Source organism: Hyperoodon ampullatus (genome assembly GCF_949752795.1).
Source record: "Hyperoodon ampullatus genome assembly, chromosome: 6".
Classification (NCBI taxonomy): domain Eukaryota; kingdom Metazoa; phylum Chordata; class Mammalia; order Artiodactyla; family Ziphiidae; genus Hyperoodon; species Hyperoodon ampullatus.
In genome coordinates, this window is record NC_136919.1 from 47134333 (window position 1) to 47141220 (window position 6888).

The following is a 6888-nucleotide window of genomic DNA, read 5'->3' on the forward strand; positions in this document are numbered from 1 at the left end:
CTCAGTAGTTGTGACACACAGGCTTAGTTACTCTGCGGCATGTGGGATCTTCCAGGACCAGGGCTCGAACCTGTGTCCCCTGCATTGGCAGGCGGATTCTTAACCACTGTGCCACCAGGGAAGTCCCTGTTTTTCCTTCATTTTTGCAAGATATTTTTGCTGGATAAAGATTCTGGGTTGAGAGCAGTTGCACTCCTGGGTATATATCTGAAAAAACAAAAACACTAATTTGAAATGATATGTTCACTCCAATGTTCATAACAGAGCTATTTACAATTGTCAATGTATGGAAACAACCTAAGTGTTCATCAATATGTGAATGGATAAAGAAAATGTGGAATGTATATTCTCAATGGAGTACTACTCAGCCATAAAAAAGAATGAAGTTTTGCCATTTGCAGTAACATGGATGGACTTGGAAGGCATTATGCTAAGTGAAATAAGTCAGACAGACATATACTGTATATCACTTATATGTGGAATCTAAAAAATACAACAAACTAGTGAATATAACAAAATGAAGCAGACTCAACAGACAGAGAGAACAAACTAGTGGTTACCAGTGAGGAGAGGGAAGGGGGAGGGGCAATATAGGGGGAGGAGAGAAAAATGGTTATTATGGGATTATATGAAATCATGTGTGTGAAACTTTTGAAAATTGTAAAGCACTATAGAATTTAAAGACTTTTTCATTCAATTAAAAAAAAGTGAATCCATATCAAAAGGGGGAGGCTTATTACCATGAAGAATATTTGCTGAATCAATAAGTGAATTCAATATTTAAAAAAAGAATTCTGGGTTGACAGTTTTTCTTTCAACATTTAAACGGTGTTGTCTTCTAGTTTGGATGTTTCTGATAGAAGTTTGTTGTAATTCTTGTCTTCATTCCTCTGTATATAATGCTTCTTTTGAAGAATTTCTCATTGTCTTTGTTCTTAACACTTTGAATATGATAGGTCTATATATTTTTTAAACGTGTCATGCTTGCTCTTCTCTGGACTTCTTGGATTTACTGCTTCATAATTATCATTAATTTGGAAAACTCTCATCCTTTATTTCTTCAAGTATGTTCTTCTGGCCCTTTTTTCTTTCTTGTCCTCTGGCATTTTATTCAACAGCTCTTGGATGTTTGATTAAAATTTTTTTTCATTCCTTTTTTCTTGTTGGATTTCAGTTTGAGTAATTGCTATTGACTTTTCTTCAAGTCCATTTGTTCTTTCAAGTGTCAAGTCTATTGATGAGCAGTTGAAGGCATTCTTTTTTTTTTTTTTTTTTTTTTTTTTGAGGTACGTGGGCCTCTCACTGTTGTGGCCTCTCCCGTTGTGGAGCACAGGCCCCGGACACGCAGGCTCAGCGGCCATGGCTCACGGGCCCAGCCACTCCGTGGCATGTGGGATCTTCCCGGACTGGGGCACGAACCCGTGTCCCCTGCATCGGCAGGCAGACTCTCAACCACTGCGCCACCAGGGAAGCCCCTGAAGGCATTCTTTATCTGTTACTGTCTTATTTATTTCTAGCTTCTCTCAGATGAAATTACCCCTATGATCTTAGATGTCTTCTACCTTTTAAATTAGAACTTTTAACCTATTAATCAAAATTATTTTAGGGCTTCCCTGGTGGTGCAGTGGTTGAGAGTCCGCCTGCTGATGCAGGGGACACGGGTTCGTGCCCCAGTCTGGGAGGATCCCACATGCCGCGGAGCAGCTGGGCCCGTGAGCCATGGCCATGGAGCCTGAGTGTCCAGATCCTGTGCTCCACAACAGGAGAGGCCACAGCAGTGAGTGGCCCATGTACTGCAAAAAAAAAAAAAAAAAATTATTTTAAATTCTCTGCCACATAGTTCCAATATCTGGGGCAGAAGGTAGATTTTGCATAGGGTTTTAAGTTGCACTCAGAGTTGCTTATCACTATGTAAGTTTGTAGAGAAACATCACAGACCAGCAAGTTGGGCAGCTTGTTGGTAGTAAAATTGAAATAATAAAACAGAGGAAACATTCTAGCACTCTCTTTGTTAGAATTTTATTCTCACTAGAACACTTAAATGTGGTAAACCTAATTCCATAGCTCTAAATTCATAATCTCTTCATCACAAGAGCTTTATCCCTCCTCTAGCGCTTAAACAAATGTTCTGAACATTAATTCAAGTATAATTTTTAAAAGAGTATATTATAGGTTCTTTTTGACCTAATTTGTTAAGAATGTTTCTTTTTTTCTGTCATAATCTTCCCTCACTAATTTCTACAGGCAATATGTCTTTAGAAAATGCTCCAAAGGCTACAACACATGGCCAGACATCTAACATCAAGAGTTTTTCAAAATGCAGTGGTGTTTTTAGTTTTTGAAACAGTCAGCTGCAAAAATCATGTGGGTGGCTTTGAAGCATAAACATACACACAAATAATGTGATAGTTCTTTCCAAAAAGACTTGTAATATTTTGCTTATCTTGATATTGGGGAGTATGTTCTTCCTTTTTTTGACATGTGAATAGTATAAGCTTTATTTCACAAGCTTTTCACCCATCTACCCACCCATTTATCCACTCATCCATTCATTTATTCAACAAACATCTTATGAATGTCTATCTGCCAAATACTTCATGAATAATACAAAGATGCTTCTTGCAGGGAGTTTATCATTTACTGGAGGAGATAAGATGTAATGATAAGGGAGAATGATACACAATAAAGTGTGATGTCACTGTTCCCTAGAAGAAGAGTCTATGTGGAACACCCATTTGCCCTTTCAACTGCTAACTAATTTCCTGCCCACATTCTCTCCTGTGCTCAGTTGCACAACTCAAACTCAATAAGAATGAGACTGTTGATGTTCCTTTCATGTTCTCTGGGGTTAAAAATCTCTCCCTGATGTACATGCACAATCCCAATAATATTTATGAGAGTTACTAGTGCCAGCAGGAGGCTCTGCCGCTGAAACTGTTGGAAGACATTTGAACAGCTTTTCAGTGAAGATTAATGGTTTCAGAAAAGAAAAAAAAAATCTTGGTCTGTTAGCTGGAAGTTAACTCGAAGGGATATAACAAAAGAAAGCCAGTGAGGATACTTCACAAGCGAGATGTGTTTGAGGAGTTTATGTTGGAACTGAAGCTTTGATGAATTACTTGTATAATGCTACTGACAGGAAGATGTCAAAGTTGGTGGATAACAACAGAGAAAATAATGAGTTACTATTCCAGAATGCCAAAGCACACCAACAATGCATTTCTCCAAGAGAATAGTAAGCAAATGCATTTCTTTGGGTTAAATTCATTTGCCAAGACAGACTTAGAAAGAAAGCTGGCCAAGGTGGAACTGCTGCTGTAAAGAAGATGCAGATTATACTTCCAATAATGACCCAGGCTTTCAAACTTCCAGTGAGCACAGGATCCTGCAATTAAACGGTTGCACTTTCTCTGTCTTTTTGGTCTTCCCCATCTCTCTGGGTTGAGAATCTAGATGGAAAAACACAGTGAAGAATGAAGTACATAGAACCTTGGTTCAGGAATTTTAATTATTTCCCAAACACATATTGTGTTTTGATCGTTCCTCAAAAACACTACTGAGACAAATTTCATTATTTGGTTTGCTTTGGAATATTACCTCTTCTTATTGTAACTGAAATGCTTATGCCTTCTTTGACATAAGGTTCTTATAAGGCCTTCTGTAAACTTTGATTCAACAATTTGAGGCTATCTGCAGGATCCCTCATTCCCTCACTCATTTTAGTGGTCTGGAATCGCAGACATTCTGCCACATTCCACATTATATAGAAAGCTGCAGGGAAGAACCAGGCAGGGTGTCATCATCTTTATGAGTAAAACAGAGTTCTCTATTACTTGCCCTGCTATCAATATAGTCTACCTGCTACCACTATAGCCATCACCCGAGACAGAATCTGTAGCCAAATATCCTCATCCTTCTAGAACAAGCTGTCCTACTGTCCTGGAGGGAAGGCAGTGTCAATATGGGTCTGAGCAGATAGTTAAATTGCCCCTCAGAGATGGTCTGGTATCTGTGGTTTTGACACATCTTTTTTCCTTCTGTTTTTTTTTTTTCTCCTTAATTCATCAGAGTAAAAAATTATTCCTGAAGAACACATTTTAATATATACATGTAATACATTTACACTATATAAAAAATATATTTCTACAGGCTATAAGTCTGTGTTTTCACTTGCATTTTGTGAACTTTAATGAGGTTAATACTCTTAAGAACAGGAATAAGGAATATTAGGTAGGCTTCGAATATCATATACTATTGGAAACTAACTACATGTGAGGAGAGAATTATATTTTTTGAGGTTCGGATTTGGGCAAAGCAAGGTCGGAATGATTTATTTCCCTGGATATTTCAACATGAAGTTGCTGTGACATATAAGAAGACTAGAAATTGTTTTGTAAGCATAATATGTAAATAACCATAACAGCAATAACAGTCATTGTTTTGTACTATCACAAATAATATTGTACTATATGTTAAGATTTTTTTAACATGCATTATTTCATTTAATTTTCACAACTCTTAAGATTAAGTGTTATTTTGTTAATACACATTATATAGGCTTAAAAAAAAGTTAAGTGATTTGCCAAAGTCACACAGTGTTGAAACTTAAAGCAAAGACATATCATTGTAGAGCCTCATTAAATATCCCTTAACATCTACATTTTGTGATTTGTTGCTTGGTCAATGGCCCAGGGAAGGATTATTCACACACAAGTACTTCCAGATGCTGGGAGGAATTGCAGAGGGTGCCAGGCATGCATTGCTTTGGGTTTAGTGGGTTCTTTTTCTTTGCTCAGAAGGTCATTTATACCCTGAGGTTCATATATCTACAACTGAGGGCATATTAACAGAACAGCTAAAATCCTGACAGTAAAATTGATGGTAAAAACAGGTCAAAGGATTATAATGGGGTAAATTAACTGCAAAATGTGAGAACAAGAAAGCTTAATTTTGCATTTTGGCAGTGTTTTAAATTCCTTTTTATTCAATTTAGTTTTGCTTTGTTTTCTTTGAACATTTTTGGCTACGTTTACTGCTCTATACTGAGAGGCTTGCTGATTATAGTTTCACGCCTTTCCTCAATTTACACTAAAATATTGTAGTTAAATTCCTGAGGTGCATTGAAAATTTGGATATTAATATGCCTACATTATTTCCAAGTTAAGTTTGTTTTTCCTGGTTTTAGAAGGCCTACAAAAATGGTAGTACCATTTACTGAAAAATGTTCAGCAAGTCCTCCTAACTCTGTTTAAAGGTTGCTTCTGAAAAGCAGAAAGTCCTTCACTGGGTCATATTTGAACCCACGCACTCATCACAAGTTTTGGATCCAGCCCAGGGTTGTTAAGATTCTTTTCCTTTAAAAAAAAATAAATAAAATAATTAATTTTTATTTTTTGACTGCCTTGGGTCTTAGTTGTGGCTTGCGGTCTCTTTGTTACAGTGCTTGGGTTTCTCTCTAGTTGTGGTGCTTAGGCTTCTCTCTAGTTGTGGTGTGTGGGTTTTTTCTCTCTCTAGTTGTGGCACACAGGCTCCAGGGTACATGGGCTCTGTAGTTGTGGTGTGCGGGCTCCAGAGCACGTGGGCTCTGTACTTTGCAGCAGGCGGGCTCTCTAGTTGAGGCACGCGGGCTTAGCTGCCCTGTGGCATGTTCCCGACCAGGGATGGAACCTGCATCCCCTGCGTTGGAAGGTGGATTCTTTACCACTGAACCACAGGGGAGTCCCGTTTCTTTTCCTTGACTGGCACAAGGTGTTGATTAAAGTTCTGTTTGGCTTCTACTCAGTGGTTGGCCAGCTTTCAGCAGCAGTATTCCTAGTCTATCTGTATGACGACATTTAAAATATCATGTACTAGAGATGATACATATAATATCTAGAAGGTATTTTTAAGGAAGAAGGTCTTCCCACGTGAGCTATGCAACTACTTGCTGTAGCTCAGGGTTTTTTCCTCCTCAGGCAATTCCCTCACCTTTTCTTAGCCAGAGCTCATTTTACTTACTTATTTTAACATAATACATTATATTTATTAGCTATTTTATTTATTAGTTCTTTCACTCATTTGTGATTTTGTTTCCTCCAGTAGTCCTCATTTCTTGAAGCCATAGCCAGGATCTGGCCCAAAGGAGGTATATAATAAATATCAGCTGAATAATAGAAGTATTTTTTTCTAACTTTATTGAGGGATAATTGACAAAATATAATATATTTAAAGTGTACAGTGTAATGATTTTACACACACATATGTGCAATACTTTGTGGAATGATTACCAAGATCAAGATAATTAATACATCCATCACCTCACATAGTTAACTTTTTTTGTGTGTGTTGTGAGAACACTGAAGATCTACTCAAGCAACTTTCAAGTATATGATTTTGTATTATTAACTGCAGTCACCAAAGTTTGTACTTCTTAACCTATATCTCCCCATTTCTCTCTCCCCCCAGCCACTGGCAGTCACCATTCTATTCCCCGTTTCTATGAAATTAACTTTTATTTTCTTTTAGGTTCCACACAGAAGTGATACCGTACGTTATTTGTCTTTCTCTCTGGCCTACATTACTTATCAGAATGCCCTTCAGTTTCATCCACATTGTTGCAAGTGGCAGAATTTCCTTTTTTTCTGTGGTTGAATAATATTCCATTGTATGTGTATGTATATGTGTATATATATGTATATATATTTATATAATTTTTTGTTATATTCACTAGTTTTTTTTTTTTAGATTCTACATATAAGTGATAATATTTAGTATTTGTCTTTCTCTGTCTCACTTATTTCACTAAGCATAATATCCTCCAGGTCCATCCATGTTGCTGCAAGTGGCATTATTTCATTCTTTTTATGGCTGAGTAATATTCCATTGTATATGTGTACCACATCTTCTTTA